Source organism: Elephas maximus, chromosome 3 (assembly GCF_024166365.1).
Source record: "Elephas maximus indicus isolate mEleMax1 chromosome 3, mEleMax1 primary haplotype, whole genome shotgun sequence".
NCBI lineage: Eukaryota > Metazoa > Chordata > Mammalia > Proboscidea > Elephantidae > Elephas > Elephas maximus.
This window is the reverse complement of record NC_064821.1, coordinates 110,626,230-110,647,825: the sequence shown is the minus strand read 5'-3', so window position 1 is coordinate 110,647,825 and position 21,596 is coordinate 110,626,230. Positions and strand designations below refer to the sequence as shown.

At 41.4% G+C, this 21,596-nt stretch overlaps 1 protein-coding gene across 7 annotated transcripts in view; it reads left to right on the top strand.

Moving 5' to 3' along the window:
• The window catches only part of JAK1 (Janus kinase 1), a 172,694-nt gene that overhangs the window by 66,363 nt on the left and 84,735 nt on the right, over window positions 1–21,596 (top strand). Inside the window, exon 2 of one of the 7 annotated variants that reach the window (XM_049879491.1) lies at window positions 21,070–21,150. The exons of 5 other annotated variants lie outside the window; for them this stretch is intronic. The gene's annotated coding sequence lies outside the window, so the exon portion shown is untranslated. Of the gene's footprint in view, window positions 1–21,064; window positions 21,151–21,596 lie in introns of all 7 variants that reach the window. One more of the 7 variants, XM_049879490.1, reaches the window with a different exon arrangement.

Here is a 21,596-nt window from a genome sequence, read left to right as displayed (position 1 = left end):
AACCAGGACCCATGTTTTCTTTAATTTTTTTTACATTTATGTTGATGGTAATTTTTTGCTACACTAAGCTATGCATCTGTGTGCATACCTTGTGTTCTTGGGATAAATTTCTGGGAGTCAGAGGCAGTCCTGTGTTTTAGGTCTTTGTATGCCTTTACTAAATTGCCCCTAGGCAGTGTGTAACAATATACCATTCTTCACAGCAGTGTAGAGAACAGATTTTTGACAGGCAGAGATGGGGTGGGGTGGGGGGGCGAGGGGAGACAGCACTAACCCCTCTACAAAAGAGTTGCCCTCTTCACTCTAAAGTTAAAGCCTGAAGCTTCCTCTGAAAGTTGACCTGAGCAGTTTCTGGAGAGTGATCACCCAGCAGTCTGGTAATTGCCCAGGACACAGCCAGTCAGTCTTCTGCCAAATATCTGGGCGTCCCACAGCTATGGTTGGGGTGGGCTGAATCACTTTCACCCTGTGGTGAAGGGTGAGGAAGGGAGGAAGGGGGACATTGGACGGCTGGAACTCAGAGTGGACAGCTGTCCCAGGGGTTATAGAACCTTACTATTGACAGATGTTGTTAGTTGCTGTTGAGTTGATTCCAGCTAATGGTGACCTCATGTTTGCAGAGTCGAACTGCTCCATAGAGCAGATCACCAAGCCTGTCTTTCCAGGCTCCTCTGGGTGGATTTGAATCACCAACCTTTCGGCTAGTAGTCGAGCACTTAACTGTGTGCCACAGAAAGGGAGTACTATAGCCTAGGCCGTCCCTTCCCATGGAAGTTGTGGGCTGCTTGGAGTATGGGTGGTTGTGTGTAGGCAGGGAATCTAGAGCTAATTGGAAGGTTATGAATATTAGAATTGGTTCCTGGGTAGTACAAACTGCCCTAAACTACTAACTTAAAGGTTGGCAGTTCGAACCCACCAAATGGTGCTGCAGAAGAAAGGCCTGGTGAAACAGTTCTACTCTGTAACACATGTGGGCACCGTGAATTGGAATCGACTTGATGGCAACAGATTTGGTTTTGGTATGACTATTAGAGTTTGAAGAGGACTTTAGGGAATTCTAGCACAGTGGTTTCTTGTTTTTAACTTTTAAAAAATTTTTATTGTGCTTTAAGTGAAAGTTTACAAATCAGTCTCTTATACAGAAATTTATGTGTACCTTAATGAGACAGCACGGTCCTCTCTACCCTGTATTCCCTATGTCCATTCAGCCAGCCTCTGTCCCCCCACTGCCTTCTCATCTCCCCTCCAGACAGGAGCTGCCCACATAGTCTCATGTGTCTACTTGATCCAAGAAGCTCGCTCCTTACCAGTATCATTTTATTATAGTTCAGTCCGACCCGTCTGAAGAGTTGGCTTGGAAAATGGTTCCAGTCTTGGGCTAACAAAAGGTCTGGGGACCATGACCTCTGGGGTCCTTCCAGTCTCAGTCAGACCATTAAGTCTGATCTTTTTACGAGAATTTGAGGTCTGCATCCCACTGCTCTCCTGTCCCCTCAGGGATTCTCTGTTGGGATCCCTCTCAGGGCAGTCATTGGTTGTAGTCAGGCACCACCTAGTTCTTCCAGTTTCAGGCTGATACAGCATCTGATTTTTGTGGCCCATTCTGTCTCTTGGGCTCATAATTACCTTGTGTCTTTTGTGTTCTTCTCCTTTGCTCCAGGGGGGCTGAGACCAATTGATGCATCTTAGATGGCTGCTTGCTAGTGTTTAAGACCCCAGACGCCACTCTCCAAAGTGGGATGCAGAATGTTTTCTTAATAGATTTTATTATGCCAGTTGACCTAGATGTCCCCTGAAACCATGGTTCCCAAACCCCCACCCCTGCTACGCTGGCCTCGGAAGCATTTGGTTTATTCAGGAAACTTCTTTGCTTTTGGTTTAGTCCAGTTGTGCTGACCTCTCCTGTATTGTGTGCTGTCTTTCCCTTCACCTAAAATAGTTCTTGTCTGCTATCTAATTAGTGAAAACCCCTCTACCTCCCTCCCTCCCCACACTCATAACCATCAAAGAATATTTTCTTCTGTGTTTAAACTATTTCTGGAATTCTAATAATAGTGGTCTCATACAATATTTGTCCTTTTGCAACTAATTTCACTCAGCATAATGCCTTCCAGATTGCTCCATGTTATGAAATGTTTCATGGATTCACCATTGTTTTTTATCGACGTGTAGTAGTCCATTGTGTGAGTACACCATAATTTATTTATCCATTCATCCATTGATGGGCACCTGGGTTGCTTCCATCCTTTTGCTATTGTAAACAGTGCTGCAGTGAACATGGGTGTGCATATGTCTGTTCGTGTAAAGGCTCTTACTTCTTTAGGATATATTCCAAGGAGTGGGATTGCTGGATCGTATGGTAGTAGAACACTGGTTTTAAAACACTTTGGAAGCCAAGAGACCCTACTGCAAATAAAATCCCACATGGAATCTTAGTGTATTTAAGAGATTAATTTATATTTATTTTATTTTTTAATGTGGTTTAGATGAAGGGTTACAGAACAAGTTAGTTTCTCATTAAACGATTAATACATATATTGTTTTGTGACATTGGTTGTCAACCCCGTGACGTGTCAACACTCTCCTTAATTTGTATTTATAAGTTCAGATGTTTAACATCCCACTTATGGTAAGAGGACAATGAAGCTGCTTTCATGAGCACCAAATTTTGAATTGGGTTCTGAGTGGCACGCCTAGTTATCTGCCAATTTTGTTACCTCACTTTCTTCTGAATTTAATTGCAGTGTGGGATAGGTAATTGCAGATAAGAATAGTTTCCTAACAACTTACCTTGCAACTTCAGGATAAGTTTCAAATAAATTGATCCAGAACCTTGAGAGAAGAATAGGGGGAACTTTTATCTCAAAGTAGAACCACGCTCTTCAACAAATGTTTTCATTCTCTATCACAAAGTGCAAGACAGATGATAATGATTGCTCGCGCTTTTTATTACAGTGCACCCTGTTACGCATTCATTGGTTATTGCATAACTGATCATTCCCCTGTGGTAAGAGCATGAGGCCAGCAGATGCGCTGGGCATTTAACTTCACATGCTGCAAGTGTGCTGCTGTAGTGTAATTGCTTGAGCAATTTTAAGGGAGCAGAAAAGTGCAGGTCTGAGTTAAAAAAAGAAAAAAAAATAGAGTACCAGCTCTCTTCAGATTTGGTGACATATTTACAGGATGTTCAAGGAGAAGTTCAGAAATGAGGAGGGAAGCTTTATTCTGAGATTTGCGGAAAAATGAAGTGAGCGTGTTGGTGATCTTCACTGGATTAAAATTTCCTCTAAGATTAATTTGAATTTCTGGAGTTATTATAATTTCAAAAATTATCAAAGATATATCTTAAAAATGAAATTGGAATCCTTTTTGTGTGTATGTAATTTTATAGCACTCAAAACCCGTCGATTCTCTCAGACCACAGCTTGAAAGTCCCTGAAATGTTACGTATTACAGCCTCTTTTTAGAGATGATGAAATTGACGTTTAGGGACTACGGACAAGTTACTGGGAAAACTGAGAAGGAGTACTTGGGTCTCTTTATGCTGTTACTCTGCTGAACAACTAGGACTTCTCAAGGGGTCAGGAAGCTGGGAAGCTTAAGTGGCAGCTCCCCTACTCCCCAGTTTTGTGTGTGTACATGTGTAGGCACAGAGCACGCTCCTGTGTACCTAAGGGTGAAGGAGGTGAAGTTTGGAGCCCTCACCTGAGCCTGCCTTTCCAGACATACTCCTTGTTCTGACCCTTTCTGCCTTTCTTACCACTTTTTACTGCATGAAAGCCTACTCTTCTCAGGGTCTAACTTTCAGCCTTCTCTTCTTTGATAATTAGTAGCTATAAACTAGTCTGAGTTGAAAGGTGAGAGCAAATTTCCTATTACCTTCCTGTCTTTGTGTTTTCGTAAGCATCTTATACAGTAGGATGCTTTCGCTCCAGGAGGCTGTTTCAGGGACACTGGGAGATTGGAGGGATGTATGCATGTGTGTTCTTAATAATCAGTGTATTTATGCCCCTTAACGTCCCATGATGTATGTATGGAGCCAGCCTTAGGAAACAAGACTGATCGTCCTCAGAGCTGCTACTGGTCTATATGTTGCATTTGTGAGAATTGGGAAACAGTGCGTATTCAGGTGGGGTAGCCCTGCACTGGAGAGCATGGCCTGGCTAGTAGAAGGCAGGCTGGATTTCAGCCATTACTCCCACATTTCAGCTGGGTACTCTTGTGCAGCGTACAACCTGTCCAACTGTACACTATAGTCCTGATCCTGCCAACTGTCTTCCAGCCAAATATAGTGACATTTTATTATTTTGCATTGTGTGGAGAACATACTGATTTGCTAATTGTGGGTGCTCAATATATGTTTGGATTGACTGATAATTCAGAGTTGACCAAATAGAAAAATGACACTTTGCAGGGTGGAAATTATCCTCGTAACCACAGTGGCATGTGTTAACAATTCTGTAGCTCATTCATTTATTAATTCAACAGATACTTCTTGAGAACCTGTGGTGTACAAGGAGGCAAGGTGTACTGGGCTGCAAAGAACATTATCATTAGAAGCAAATCTGGGTTTGAAATGCAGCTTTTCTGTTGACTATCGTGACTTTTGGAAAGTTGTTAAACCTCTCTGAGCCTCATTTATTCATTCATTTACCAGTTTGTTCAACAGATATTTATCCAGCACTGATTATGTGAGGCCCTTGGCTGAGTGAAGAAGATACAAGATAGACAGACAAGGTCCTTTCTTTCCCTCTTGGGCCTTATCTCTAGTGAGAGAGACAGGCATACAACAAATACACAGACCAATAAGTAATGGAATTCTAGGTTGTGATAAGTGCTCTGAGGAAAATAAATGAGGATGTGGTAAAGAGAATAGGAGTCAGAGAGGGTGAGAAGGGGTCCCTGGAGACTGAGCCTGGATAGAAAATGGCCTTCTTTAATAGGATTATCAGGGGAGGTTTCTTTGAGATGAGTACATACTCAGACCCAAGGGATGCTAAGGAGCTGGCTCTGCGGAGAGCAGTCAAGGCAGAGGTGTCAGCTTGGACAAAAAGAGAAATTGGTATATTCGAAGACCTAAAAGTGTGGGTTTGCAACATAATGGGAGACAAGGTTAGAGACAATAATAATAATAGGAACAGCAACCACAAATACTTATTTAGCCTGTACCATGTGCCTGGCATCCCTGGGTGGCATAAATGGTTTGTGCTCGAGTACTAACTAGAGGTTGGTGGTTTGAGCCCACTTAGTGGTGCCACGAAAGAAAGGCCTGGCCATCTGCATCCATAAAGACTGCAGCCAAGAAAACCCTATGGAGCAGTTCTTCTGTATAATACCTGGGGTCACCATGAGTTGGAACTGACTCAATGGCAACTGGAAAAAATATGCCAGGCACTGTGTTGAGTTCCTTCACGTATATTAACTCTTAATGCTGATAATGATCCCATGAGGTATGTATTACTATTGTTTCGTAGATGAGGAAACTGAGGCACAGGGGGGCTATGTCACTTACCCAAGGTTACACAGCTGGTAAGTGGGAGATCTGGGATTCAAACGCGGATAGTCTGATTCCAGACTCCGCTCATACCCATTGGCTGTAACACCAATAAGGGGTGGGTCATGCTGGGCCTCAGTTTCTTCATCAGTAAATTGAAACTAATGTGTGGATTAAATGAGGTAATATATATAGAGTAACTGCCATATTAGTAGACACTCATTAAGTGGACCTTCTATCTGGCAATAGGCTGGAATCGTAGCTCTGTCACCAGGTTTTGACCTTGGGCCATGTGTATGGGCTTCATTTATCTCCCTGTGAAGCAGGGATTTATACCATCTCATATCGTTATGTTGATTTCGAATCATGGCACACATGTGTGCAGAGTTGAATTGCTCCATAAGGTTTTCAAGGCTGTGACTTTTCAGAAGCAGATTGGCAGGCCTGTCTTCTGAGGTACCTGTGACTGGGTTTGAACTGCCAGTAAGTGCTTAGCACAATGCTGAATGCTCAGATGATGGTAAGTGGGAGTAACTATTAGATTGTGTGGTGTGGAAGGTTCTAAATACCCACAGGAAGTCTGTTTGAGCTGACTAATTGTCTCCTCCTATATTTCTGAAGTTAGGAAGCCTAATCAGTTGGCAGGACTCCTTGGAGCCATGATGAGATGGATTTAAAGCCTAGGCTCAGTGGGACATCATGCTGTGATGTGTATTTGCTTTTCCTGGTCTTAAGCTGCCATTATGAGGGGAGCAAAGCACCCTATAAAGTGTTTCTGATTGTGAGTGAAATGTCAGCAGTTCTACATTTCGTTCCAGTAGATGCCTTCTTTGTATTGACTGAAAATATTGACTCTGCTTTTCTGCTATCTTAGAGTGAACAGAGGAGAAATTTTAGAAGAACTTCAACCCAATTCCTTAGATACTTATTGAGCATCTACATAGGAGCCAAGCATAGTTCTAAGACAGTACATTAAACACAAAGACAGCAAGACTCCCTTGGGCTCACAGCAGCACACAGCTGGCACAGTGATTTTCTGTGGGGCCTTGTTGGTTGTCTGTTTGGTTGTGGGGTAGGTACCTTTGACATTTAGAGGCCATGATTAGGCATGCTCAGTATCCTGTAATGTGTGGGACAGTCTTGTACAAGGAAGAATTCTTCAGTAGCCTACAACTTCCAAACCTTCTTCCAGATATTCCTATCAGGGAAAAACCTATTTATGATTTTTCGAGTCTTGAATCAAAGTCTGTTTGCCTTGTTTGATATGCCCTGAGTTTTCCAGGACTGCAACTGCTCTATAAATTGTTGTACCGTTATACTTTATTTTGTTTGAAACTTTACAAAGAGCTGTTTACCATTCTGCAAAATTATGTTACTGATGTTGATGTGGCTTATATTTGGGTCACCAAGAAGAACATGCCTGTACCAATCTGCATTTGTAGTTATAACATTCATGGTTATTCAACTTATTGGGACAAGGATTAGACTACTTCATTATGTCTTCTAGTATACTTGTGCCAGAGCAATTACATATTATTAAAATTTTTTAAATATTTCTATTTTTTATACTTAAGACATTTTATTGATTAGTTTGAAACTGTGCATATAGATAAACCCATTGCCATTGAGTCGATTCCAACTCATAGCAACCTAAAGGACAGAGTAGAACTACCCGTAGAGTTTCCAAGGAACACTTGATGGATTCAAACTGCTGACCTTGTGGTTAGCAGCCATGACTCTTAACCACTACGCCACCAGGGTTTCTGTGCATAGAAATAGTATCTGTTATTTCTGATTTTCATTTTAGGGTACTAAAGAGGATGCGTTACAAAATATATGCTTAAAAAGGGGGGGAAGGGTGTTGAACTGTTGATATGGTGCATTGGGACCATATTTATCTGACTGGTAAAGTGGCAGAGAAGTCGGTAGGGAGAGTTTAAACTCAGTTTTGTTTTAAGTTTTTGATTTTATGGCTCCAATTTCAAGCTTTGTTTATAGCTGATGGTTTTGAAGTTCTAGAAAATGGGTGTATTTGAGTGAATGTGAAGTGGTTACCTTGAGTTAGTCCACAGCATCCCAGGCCTGAGAATCTTAGCTTGAGGGACCCTAATCCATGTCATATTCACCACAGCCAACCATTGGGAGTGTCCCCATGTGGTCTGAACCAAAGCGGTTTTGGAGAGTGTTAGCATGTTCGTTTAATAAATTAAAGCTATCTGTCACCATTCAAGAGTGATTTTGGTATTCTCAAGCTTCCTCAATTCTAATTAAATGGTATTGTGTAATCGCTTGTGATGTCAGTATAGTTTATAAACAGCCAGAACAATGAAGGAATAGTGAGACTGGAAGTTACAGAAACAGAATTGGGGGTATAGCTGTGCTGCGAGAATCCTTCAGCTAGAGGCCTTAAACAGGTGTTAGGACCAACAGGTAGTGGGTTGGGAAACTCAATAAAATGCTCATAAAGTGCTACTTATGTGTCATCATTGTAGGCTAGAATTGGTAGAGATAAGTGGTAGAGAAGGAGGTTAGACTGGGATGAATCTTGAAGGGAGGTGACTAGAATATAAAAAAGCTGTAATTGTGTTTCCCCCCAATTCTGAATTTACCTGCTCTTATTATCACACAGTCAAATAAGCTTGTATTCCAAATTTACACTTACAGTAGTAGTAGTTGTTGTTAGTTGTCGTTGAGTCGATTCTGACTCATGGCGAGTCCATGTGTGCAGAGTAGAACTGCTCCATAGGGTTTTCAAAGCTGTGACCTTTTAGAAGCAACATTGGCAGGCCTGTCTTCTGAGGTGCCTCTGGGTGGGTTCGAACCTCCAACCTTTCAGCTAGTAGTCGAGTGCTTAACCATTTGTGCCACCTGGGGACTCCTTATAGTAGGTAATGATACATTTTATTTAGTACCTAATAATGTATGATTTCTACTGTGGTTGGTTGGATGAGGGCAAATTGGTATTATAGATGGAGAATCATGACATACAGAAACCCAGATATACAGCTCACAAGTGACAGGGCTGAGATTTAAACTCAGGTTTGACTGCTGCCAAAACCCAAAACCACTCTGTAAGGCCTTTCCATGCCTTTCTAGAGGTGGTGGCAATCATGATTAGCTGTTTACATATCCTTTTCTATCCAGAGTATAAAATAGATCTTATTTGGCCCAAGAGTTAGAGGTTGGTGTAAAATGTTTGACATGTGATCTATGATTGTATTTAAATGAGGTATGGTAAGAGTGCTTCAGCCCAGTTAGTAATTTAACAACTTAAAGCAGTTGACAAGCATGGTTAACCAAAAACCTAAATCCTACTAAATGCTTGAAGTGGTTAAGGGCAGGGGAGGTTATCATATCGTTACTAATCCAGTGCCATGGAGCCGATTCCAACTCACAGCGACCCTGTAGGACAAAGTAGAACTGCCTCACAGGGTTTCCAAAGCTGTAAATTTTTATGGAAGCAGACTGTCACATCTTTATTCTGTGGAGCATCTGGTGGGTTTGAACTGAGACCTTTCAGTTAGCAGCCAAGCGCCTAACCACTGCACTACCAGGGCTCCATATTGTTACTAGACAGCTTTAAAAAAATGTGTTTGTAAACTGAGACGTTTAGGTGAGTGGTATTTATAGTACTGATGCCTGAGTGGCTTTGGAAAGTCCCCCATTGTGACTTCTTGTAAACTTGTCTGAATAAGCTGACAGGGGGGATTCCATCTCTGGTACAATTAAAGGTAAGGATCCAGAGTGAATTTCCATACCCCAGTTATTTCGAAGTTCGTTATAGCTGCCAATGAAATGACCAGGTTAATGAAAACATCTTGTTTTTAAGCAGTAATGCAGTTGTTAAGAGCTTGGCTCCTAACCGTAAGGTCGGCAGTTCCAATCCACCAGCTGCTCCTTGGAAACCCTATGGGGCAGTTTTTCTCTGTCCTGTATGGTCGGTATGAGTTGGAATCGGCTCGACGGCAACGGGTTTGGTTTGGTTTAGTTTTGGTCTGGCTAGCTTTTCTCAGGTAACTAACTGGGGAGGATATTTAGTAGACCCCTCCCCCTGCTCCCCCAACAAACAATCAAATGAGGAACCTTACACCACCTTTGGCTGCTTAGGAAATTTTTGTTGCTGAAAGGACTACTGAAAGCCATAATTCTCAGGTAGAGTTACTGGATGTCTAAACATGTACCTATCTGGAGAGGATTGAAGCCCCCGCCACCCCATGCTGCTGCATGTTCTCCGTGATTTGAGGCCAGTTGCTCATTTGACTCAGACTGTGCCACAACTAGCAGTTTCTGTTCTGAGGGCAGATTTGAAGAATCATCTTATTAGTTGGCAATGGAAGAGGGTGCACATCTGCAGATCTGGGCTCATGTGAAGCCAACGAGTGTGTTTTCTCAGTTCCCACTCTTGATGGTTCCTCCCCCAACCCCTGGGATTTCTATCCTGATGCCACCTCGCCTCCTCACCCCCTGCCCCCAGACTTCTGAGGTTCTCCTGATCTGCTTTGAGAGAGGTGGGAAAGAAAGGGGATGGGAGTAAATTGGATTGGATTTAGCCATAGAACCATCACTGGACCTGGCTCTAATTTTGGCTTCATCACTTCTTTATATATTTGTTTTTTTTCTGCACTAGACAGGATTCAGTCATTGGTGATATTAAGGGTAGGGACAAGAAGTGACGGCTACAACAACCAAGGATACAAAGGGATTAAGAAAGGGAGAAGAAAGTTTAAGAATCGTCGTTTACTAAAGATGAAACTGCTCCTGTAAGTAAAACCACGAGAGTTTCCTACAGGTTTCATTTTGATCACTTATTTTCCTATCTCAGATAACAAAGCAATTTGGTGAGAAGAACCCAGTTTTTGTGTTGGATGATCTGGGTGCAAGTCCCAGCTCTACCGCTTGCTGGCTTCATAACCTTAGACAAATCACTTATACTTTCTGATCCCAATTTCTTCATCTGTAAAATGGCCACAGTAATGTCTGCCCTGTGCACTCTAGCAAATAGAGTCACTGGGGGATCAACTAAGTTAATATAAGTTAATAGATGTGAAAATACTTTGTAAACTTCAAAGGCTGTATAAGCCTGAGGGATAATTGTTATGCTTTCAGGTATTAAAGGCCAAGGTGGCTGTATATGGTGAGGAGGGACAGGTGAGGGAATCATATTTTTGGCGACTGACTGGGGATCCTGTTCTGTATTTTGAATCCCAGAAATCCTAGCTTAGGTTTTTTCCTAATGCAGCAGTCCTGTGCTTGTTTTTGGAGTGTGGCCAGAAACACATGCTACATTTATTAAAGGGCTTTGACACAGTGTAATGTGGGATTACTGGCACTGGAGGATGAAATGATAAAGGGATGTCTCATTCTACTCAGATGTGTGAGTCATGCACATTTATGAGTTACTTTTAAAAAACAATCATAATAGAAATGGGCATGAGTTCAACTTTTCCTTGGCTTTCGCACTTTTCAGGTTAAAAGGTACTGGATACATTTAACTATCTTAAAGCATAGGATTTATAAAAAGCTTTTAAGATTTAAACTCTGTGTAAAAGCACTTGAATTTGAGACTGTGTCCCTTAATTTCCCTACCAGTAAGACATTGGCAACAGGACAGTGAATCAGAAAGCAGGAACGTAAGGACTGCCTTGCTGCCTCCAGGGAGCTCAGTGGTCGTTAATCTGCCCCCCTGTTTTACAGTGGGGAGAACTGAAGCCCAAGGGGTTACCTGACTTGTCTAAGGTCCCGAGCTAGATGATGGCAGGGGTAGAGTTAGAAGTCACTCAGTCCACATCACAGTATCTCCTCCACCAAGATTTGACCTTTGTGTTGAGTAAGAGTTTTCCCTCCCAATCCCTGTGACTTTCGAGGCTTCTTTCTTGTTTACTGGTTTGATTTTCAGTGTTCGCTACTGCCAACTTGGGATTCAGTTTTCATGGATTACCTAAGTCACTTTCTACACATTCATCTGACTATCAGCTTCTAACACTTTGTTGGAGTTTTCTCTCATATTCCCCTCCCATATTTGTGGATTTGGTCTTAAAACAAAAAAACCTTGCTGTATTTTAGTGCAGTTTCAGGGGGAATGAAATTGAACATGTGTTCAATCTGCCGTTTTAACCAAGAATCCTGGTTAATCATTTACTCCTGATAATCCTGCAATATGTAGGTGTGCTTGTTTTCATTTTGTAATGAAGAGAGACAGGTAAAATAATTGGCTCAAGGTCATGTGGCTAGTAAGTGGGATTTTAACTTGGGTCAGACTTAAAAATCTGAAATGTTTTTTACTGAATAGTCTTGAGCCTCATCTTGCGCTCAGAAAAGACCTCCCCACCTGCCACCCCCCGCTGTCCCAAGTTGCAATACTTTAATTATAGTTGGCTTTTAAATATATTAGCCAGATATTTTTCAGATGTCCTTAAAACCAATTAATAGAAGAGATCCTTCCTGAGGCATTTTGTCTCAGAAAGGTTTTTTCTCCCTAGCAGTTTATATCCATGTTGTCCTGGGACTTAACAACCTCTAAACTTTGTGTTAGCATTCTGTTAAGCAGTTTTTAAAGTGTTTGCAGTCAAAACATTCCGTTGTTTGATTTCAGCCTTTTGTTCGAACTATGGTCATCATCTCAGGTTACAGTTGTTCGCATATCTGTCTCTTCAGTAGATTTCACTTTCCATAAGACAGTGAGTGGATCCACTTTATCTTTGAATCCACAATGCCTAGCCCCTTGTCTGAGGGGGGCAGTTCATAAACGGATGCCACTCTTTGATTCAGCATCATGTCTTATTTGGACCATTGCTTTTGCTTCCTAACTGCTGGCGTCTCTGCCTTCTATCTCTTGCTCATCCAGAATGACCTTTATTTATTATTATTAGTCTTTCTCAAATCAACACTTAATTGGCTTCCATTCACCTTCACTATAAAGTCCTAGTTCCACAGCATAAAGACCATAATCTGCCCCTCCTTACTGCGTTTGCCCCATTTCTGGCCACCGACCTTCACGTGTACCCTCCACGGCACCCTCTGCACTTCAGGGAAGGGTCTCTGCACACTCTCAAATCTGTGCCTTTGTGCATACTCGCATTTCTACCTGAAGTGTGTTTTCTTCTCCCTTCCCACCTTGTTTAATATCATCTGTTGTTCTGCAGATCTCAGCCCCAGGATACTCTCCCTGGGAAACTTTGCCCTGATAGTGAGTTAGCAGATTCTGCTTTCTGCTCCTACAGCACCACACCCATCTGTCCGCTAATCATCCGTCAGAGTGAAATCTTGCCATGCATGTTACTCTGCAGTTTGCTTTTTCACTTAGTATAAAACTTACATTGCAACCGTTGAATGGCTAGTAGTTCTCCCTGTTAACTTCTGGGTGGCAGGAATTTTCTCTTCAAGTAACCAGCCCCCAGCATAGAGGCTGACATAAAAATTATCTGTTGAACTAAACTGAGCCCCAGTGTTCAGTGAATTCATGGCAATTGGTTTCCCTTTTGTCATTTCTGAATTCTGCCATCAGTAGGGTGACCATACATCCTACTTTATGCTCATTTCCCCGGCATAATTATGAGTAGCACCCCACTTTCACCCTTAAAAATCTCCCAGTTTGGACAATAAATTATATGGCTAACCTACTGTCAGACACATCCACCTGGAAGCCCATTTTACTTTATACAGATGAGCAACTAAATAGTAAGAAATCCTTGATGTGTGATACTGCATTTGAAATGTTGAATCCAGTTACTCTCCAACCAGCCAATCAGGAAAGCCCCAGATTATGCATTGAAGAATCACCTTTGATGCACCATCATAGTCTAGATGTTTCCTTTTCTAAAAGGACTGCTGATTATTTTTAGGAGTGCTTTTATAAGGAGGGGTTTGCATTTTAGAAATGGACCTTTGCTCCTTTTCCTGATGCTAACGTTATAGGAGCCTCAGTCTAATAGAACATTCAAGAATGTCTTGGATTCTTTTTCCATTGAGAACCCAGTGATCTTGGGCTGGCCACATGCAGTGTCTGACCTTAATGGAAGCCAGCTGTCCTGAAGGCAAAGAAGACTCAGAATGGCTTCAGGTTAGTTAGTGTGTTTATTGAGAGAAGTTTGGGATTTAGGTTCAAATTCTTGCTCTACCACTTTCTGGCAGTATGATTTTGGGAAAGGTATTTTAACCTCTCCGAGAATTTTTAGAATGTAGAATGAAGCCCTAGTTGCACAATGGTGAAGAGCGCAGTTGCTGACGAAAAGGTCGGCAGTTGGAATCAACCAGCTGCTCCTTGGAAACCCTATGGGGCAGTTCTCCTCTGTCCTATAGGGTCGCAATGAGTTGAAATTGGCTTGACAGCAACAGGTTTGTTTCGGTTTCAGAATGAATCTAACATGGGTATGAGGATAGTCCCACTTTACAGGGTTGGTGTGGAGATGAGTGAGATCATGCATACAAAGTGATTAGCACAGTTAGTGGCATAGTAAGTGCTTAGCAGCAAATATCAACTATTATTGCTGATGTTATGAGCGTGAACAGTACTATCTTTTGACACAGGCTAGTTCAGAAGATGCTTGGAAGGGTGTTAGGGGAGGAGTGAATAGGACCTGCCCCACAGCTTTCTGATTGCAATGTGCAGATCCTCAGTTGCTTATAAATGCTAGATGCCACTGCACTGCAGAAGGTAGGAAAAGCAAATTATAGAAATCCTTGGGTTGCAGAGGAGAGACTAGAATGACGTAATTGTGGTTACTGGTGGGTTGAGTGTTACCTGTGTCTACCTTGGGAATCTTGAGCTGGCCAGATGGGGCCAGAGATAAGGCTGGGCCTAGAGAGTTTGAAAAATATGCTTCTCTTAGTTCTACCCTGGGAGACCCTGATTCAGTAGGTCCAAAGTAGAGCTTAGAGTCCATACACCCAACCAAAAAAAAACCCAGTGTCATATATTTTTTTAAAAAGCTCCCAGGTAATTACAATGTGCAACTGGGTTTGAGAATTAGTAGATTAGGTGATCACTGATTGCCCAGTAATTCTATAAAACATTTCCTAATCATTTGCTCCACCACACGTCTGTCAGTTTGTCATACTGTGGTGGCTTGTGTGTTGCTATGATGCTGGAAGCTAGGCCACTGGTATCTCAAATACCAGCAGGGTCACCCATGATGGACAGGTTTCACCAGAGCTTCCAGAATAAGACAGACTGTGAAGAAAGGCCTGGCAATCTGCTCCTGAATATTAGCCAGTGAAAACCTTATGGATCACAACAGAACATTGTCTGACTCACTTGCATTGAACACCTCATTAGAAGAGATCAATAGTTAGAAGAGGACAATGTGCTTGGTGAAGTAGAGGGCCAGAGAGGGTGAGGGAGACCCTTGGTGAGATGGATTAGCACAGTACCTGCAACTATGGATGCGAGCGTGCTTGCAATGAGGGTGATGCAGGAGCAGGCAGCATTTAGTTCTTTTGTACATAGGGTCACCATGAGTTGGAGTCTACTCGACAGCAGCTATCTATAATCATTTGGTGTTTATTGTAGGGGAGGTGACAGCACAGTAATTGTCTTTTTAGGGGTCATTTAAACAGATTATTGTTGATGTATTAAAATAGAGAGCTTGAATTAAAATTCATAAGTTTTGAATTTTAGGCCTGTTGTGCATCTGTGTTGTTGCTCTCTAGGACTCTTGCTTATATTTATATTGTTTGAAATGAAATAACAAAGAAAAATGAGAAATTTCTGTTAATAATGTGAAATACTTAAAACATAAGCCTGGGTATGTTTACATGTAAAACGTAAAGGAAGGTATTTTCTCCCTATGTTAAAGAGTGTCTTCAGCCTTTGTTACTCTCAGATAGGTCCACCTCATTGATATTTGACTGATCCAGTTCATTACTTAGGTTATTTAATGGAAAGGCATTGGATTAGAAGTCAGGAGACCTGGATAGAAGCCCAGCTCTGCTATTTCTCTTTGTGGCCTTGAGTTAGTTACTTAACTAATCACTTTGGCAAGTGTTTTCTTTTATTGTCAATATAATTAATATATTATTGGCCTGCTGTACTCCGTATGATGTTGTTGGGGCTATGAGGAAGTATATGCAGTAGGAATATAAAGTCCCGATGAACACATAGATTGACCATATGTCCTTATTTGCCTGTGCCTCAGTTTATACCTGTTGTCAGGTATAATTGTTAATAGCACCCTCTTTAACTCTCAAGTGTCCCAGTTTGAATGATAAACTATATGGTCGCACTAAACACGTAACACCTGTTCATTGTTTATTCTGAATCTCTCTCTGTAGGAAGGATTTCTGGCCTTATTCTTGTAGCACAAAACCCCTCACTGAAAATAATCTAGTATTTCTGCAAATCGAAACTACAGTGAGATTCCATCTCACTCCAGCAAGGCTGGCATTAATCCAAAAAACACAGTAAATATTGGAGAGTTTGTGGAGAGACTGGAACACGTACACACTGCTGGTGAGAATGTGAAATGGTACAACCATTTAGAAATCGATTTGGTACTTCCTTAAAAAGCTAGAAATAGAACTACCATACGATCCAGGAATCCCACTCCTTGGAATATATCCTAGAGAAATAAGAGCCTTTACACGAACAGATGTATGCACACCCATGTTCATTGCAGCACTGTTTACAGTAGCAAAAAGATGGAAGCAACCAAGGTGCCCATCAGTGGATGAATGGATAAATTATGGTATATTCACATGATGGAATATTATGCATCGATACAGAACAGTGATGAATCTGTGAAACGTTTCATAACATGGAGGAATCTGGAAGGTATTATGCTGAGTGAAATTAGTCAGTTGCAAAAGGACAAACATTGTATAAGACCACTGTTATGAGACCTGGAGAAATAGTTTAAGCAGAGAAGAAAATATTCTTTGATGGTTACGACAGTGGGGAGGGAGGGAGGGAAGGAGGAAGAGGGGTATTCACTAATTAGATAAGTTCTAGTTTCGGTGAAGGGAAAGACAATACACAGTATGGGAGAGGTCAGCACAACTGGACTAAAGCAAAAGCGAAGAAGTTTCCTGAATAAACTGCATGCTTTGAAGGCCAGCGTAGCAGGGGTGGGGGTTTGGGACCATGGTTTCAGAGGACATCTAAGTCAATTGGCATAATAAAATCTGTTAAGAAAACATTCTGCATCCCACTTGGGATAGTGGTGTCTGGGGTCTTAAACGCTAGCAAACGGCCATCTAAGATAAATCAATTGGTCTCAACCCACCAGGATCAAAGGAGAATGAAGAACACCAAGGACACAAGGTAATTGATTGTGAGCCCACGAGACAGAAAGGGCCACATAAACCAGAGACTGCATCAGCCTGAGACCAGAAGAACTAGATGGTGCCTGGCTATAACCCATGACTGCTCTGACAGGGAACACAGCAGAGAACCCCTGAGGGAGCAGGAGAGCAGTGGGATGCAGACCTCAAATTCTCGTAAAAAGACCAGACTTAATGGTCTGACTGAGACTAGAAGGACCCCAGAGGTCATGGCCCCCAGACCTTCTGTTAGCCCAAGACAATAATCATTCCCCAAGCCAACTCTTCAGACAGGGATTGGACTGGACAATGGGATAGAAAAAGATGCTGGTGAAGAATGAGCTTCTTAGATCAAGTAGACACTTGAGACTACGTTGGCATCTCCTACCTGGGGAAGAGATGAGAGGGCAGAGGTGGTCAGAAGCTGGCGGAATGGACACGAAAAGAGAGTGGAGGGAAGGCATGTGCTGCCTTATTGGGGGAGAGCAATTAGGAGTATATAGCAAGGTGTATATATATTTTTGTATGTGAGACTGACTTGATTTGTAAACTTTCACTTGAAGCACAATAAAAATTAAAAAAAAAAAGTCTAGCATTTCTTAGCTGTTTTCTGATAATTTTCTCCAGTTTTATCTAACTCTCATCTCTCCAACTAGATTAGTCAGTGGCTAAGAATGGTATCTTTGTTTCTCTCTGCCCCAGTAATTTGCTAGATTGGTTTGGTTTTTGCATTTTAGGCACTTGTCCATTTTGGCTGATGGGCCCTAAAGAAGTAACTGTAAGTGCAGGGAGAGGACAGAAGACTTGAAGGGGGAAAGTGGCTTTGTGAAAGAGTAGGGAAATGAAGTACAGTCCTTAGGTTGGTGTTCTCATTTGATTTTTTGGAATATAAATGCCCTATTTTTTTTTTATGTTGATATTCCTAAGTGTGGCATAAGTCGCCAAGTAATTAGAATTAAATGCTATTGTCCTGCAGTTTGGGAGGACTTCAGAGGCCCCAGAGGATCAAATTTCAAACAACCCCCTTTCCCTCTGTGGAGATTTCTTTTAGAATTAAGGCCAGAAAAACTTTCCATTCCCCAAATCACTGGTGCATCTTCTTTTCCCTTTTTGACAATGAGAATAATGTATCTGATCATGTTTTCCTTTTCTCTTTGACCCTGAGGAAGCTTGGGCAAAATTTGTGGCTCATCCATAATATCTATGTAGAAAGCTATGGCCTGCAATTAACTCTCCCCAGTCTTGACTTTTTATCCTATGTTATAATTTCCTTGGTCTTGGATTTTTATTTTTAGTTTTTATGTATTTCTGTTTCATTAAATATACTCTTATAAGCTGCCTTATAACCTGTGGATTAAGTCAGAATAAATAAATATAAAGATAGCATTTTGATTTCAGTATTATTTTCATGGAACTGTATGGAGTTTAGAAGGCAGAAGCTTTTGTGGTAAAGAGACTTACATTGTCTCAGAATTAATAAAAGATGTTTTTTTTATATACCCTGGGTGGCTCAAGTGGTTTGCACTTTACTAATAACTCAAAGGTCGGTAGGCACCTTGGAAGAAAGGCCTAGCAATCTGCTTCTGTAAAGATTACAGCCAAGAAAACCCTATAGATCAGTTTTACTCTGTAACACGTGGGGTCACCAGGAGTCAGAATCAACTCTGCGGCAATAGTTTTTTTTCTTAAATACGCTGATCCCTTTGAGAAGATCACCTCCCCACAAGAATAAGAGCTAAATAAAACAAATTAATTCCATACATTGACTTTTAAAGCTCTTGGACAGAGAATTGATAATGATTAATGTTTTGAAGCATTAACCTGAGAAAATAAGGACTGAAACTTCAAAAATTAGATCTGGATTAGAATTTCCATTTTCTTTTCTCTGAACACTTATAAGGACACACTTTTTTTTTTTATCTATCACTCCCTCCATCTCTATCAGTTTTCCCACTTTTGCTGCTTCTATCTACCCTTTCTTCTCACCTTACCCTGTCTTTCCCTTCTATCCTAAAACCTTTGGAATCTGCCAGTTTCCTTTCCAGGTCTTCCCCTCCCCTCTACGAAACTCCACTTCACTCCCACCTGCTTTCATCCCACTTCTGCCTCTGAAACCCTCTCTTCGGAATACCCAGACCAAGCAGTATGCACCTGTCAGTAGCTCCTGGAAGAAGAAACCCCTCAAACTGGGAAAAGAAACACACTATTAAATACCAAACTGTAATTTAGAGAAAAAGAAAATAAAACACCAAATTCGGTTGGAATGCCTTATATTGCGTTCATATAGTTTAGTAGTAGGAAGGAGGAATAAGAGCATAGCATGATGCTAGACAGCTCAGCTCCTGTGTTCTTGGTGCATTTGTTCATTTACCTGTTCATTCAGCAACCATTTATTCTGTGTATATGATAGTGCCGGTGCTGGCTTAGTGGTGCTGGCTTTTGATGATAGAGCTTTGCCAGCATTCTGACTGTGCCTGGGAATTTAATACTTGCTTAATTTTGGGGCTGGAGAAAGACCATCTCTGTTACACATCCTGTCCTGTTCGTAGAGGTTATGTTTACAACTGCAGTGTACACTGAATATTTACATTATTTACAGAAGGATGCCAGGAACACGTATCACATATGTTTTCTAAACACTGTGAGCATATGCTTCCATTTTAGCAACTTGGAATGAAATGTAGCAAATCAAATGTCTGATCAAAATTATTCACATGGCATCTTGCTAGTAAAAAGAGTGAAAACCCAAAGACAGGGCAAGATAGGAGCCCTGTCCACCTGTTTCTGCTCTGGGGTCTTTGGGACTTTCTCTTACATGCACTAATTTAAGCAAAACAATGTGTGTCCCCCCCCCCGCCATCTAATTGGAATAAATGAGAAGACTTGTCTGAATTTGTCTGAAAGCTAGAACAGTGGAATATATGAAAATGAATGAAGTGCACCTGGAAATGGTATCTCAATAGAGAGATCCTTATCATGTTGAAATTAATAAGGATACAGCCTAATATGCACATTGTTCTGAGAGGGTCACCACCCATGAGAGTAAAGGCTGAAAAACTTAGCCTTACTTATGGCTTAATAGAGGTTCTATGTTTAAGAATTTGATAAGAATTATTTGTGAGTAGTGCATCAGTGTTTTAACCTGAGCAGTGCTGACTTGGCATCTCTTTAAATTACCTTACTATTTAGAGATACATTAGCATTTCTGAAGTTCCTGAAATATTCTGTCGAGGAGGTCAATAAACCCATTGCTGTGGAGTCGATTCTGACTCATAGTGACCCTACAGGACAGAGTAAAACTGTCCTGTAGGGTTTCCTAGGCTGTAATCTTTAAGGAAGCAGACTGCCCCATCTTTTTCCCATGGGTTCAAACTGCCAACCTTTCGGTTAGCCGTGGAACTCTTAACCACTACGCCATCAGGGCTCCTTAAGGAGGTCAGTAGTCTCCTTAATTTCATCACTATTCTTTTTCTTTACCAGTTTCATTTTGGACACGTGGTGCAATGCTGAACACTTTTGAGCCTGACTCAAATGTGATTGAGGAGGATTCAGGCTAATGGGGATAGCAGACTAAAGATCATAATACGTTTCAAGTGACCAGTGTAATTTTGGTATGAGCTAAGTCTTCCTAGTTTTTTTGTAGTCCTTACTACCTGGTAGTAAAGGAACATGTTCATTTCAGGAGTATATTGTATTACTCTTGTAAGTAGCTCCTGGGCCTTCTCAGAGACCCAGTTCTATACAGTTGGGGGAATCCTAGCATGTCAGGACTGGGAGGGCACTTGTAACACGTCTTGTTGAATGCACTTGTTTTACAGAAGAGGAGCCTGAGACTCAGAGTGGTGAAGAGATTTATTGTGGCAGAGCCTGGAATGGGTCTACCACTCTTTCTAAATGCTACTTTTCCACAGGTCTGAGAAGGGCCCAGAGATCATCATGCAGAAAATTGTTATTCTTTCAGAACCAAAATCAGAACCCAGCTGTTTCATTTTCTAATAGCTTTTCCTTTTTTTAAGGATGCCAGTAGGAATATATAAATGCACTTAGACAATATGTATGCCTGTATCTCTTTACTTCTTAGAAGTACCCTCTCCCACTCCAGATTCTACGTCCTGATATTTTTAGTCCACAATTGGGGTTAGGCTAAGGAAGCATCTGAATTGGTCTCTCGCCATCGTAAAGTTTTTCTTCGTATTATTTTACCAAAATAATGACTCAGTTATAGAGCTGTTACTGAAAAGTTTACTGCACTTTGAATCCACAAACATTTCTCCGTATGGATTTCCTAATAAAATAATTTTTATTTTTTTTTAGAGTAGAAGTCTGTTGGAAAAGACGTTGAGTATATACATGTGAAAGAGAGGTAAAAGGAGAAATAAAAACAAGCACAAGAATGAAAGGTAGTACTATTTATCTCCCTTTCTCCCCTTTTTTCTTTAAAGCATCAAGAGGTGGTGTGGAAGGGTGGAAATCATTCCCTAGTTACCTGGAGATCTGGGTTCAAGACCTCTTTTGCCATTAACTTACTCCAGGAGTCATTTCACCTCTCTGAGTCATTCATTTATTGAGCATTTATTGTGTGCCAGACCCTGCAGATACAACAGAGAATTAAACTGACAAAGCTCAGGCCTTCTTGGTGCTTGTGGTAAGAAGGTGAGGGTGGTAGTAGTGAAGGTAGTGAGAAATTGTTGCATGTGGGACATATTTTGAAGTGAAAGCCGATAGAATTTGTGATGGCTTGGATGTGGGATGTGAGAGAAAGAGATGTGTCAAGAATGACTTCTGGGCTTTTTGCCTGAGCAGCCTGGTGAATCATGGTGGCATTTACTGACATGGTGAACACTAG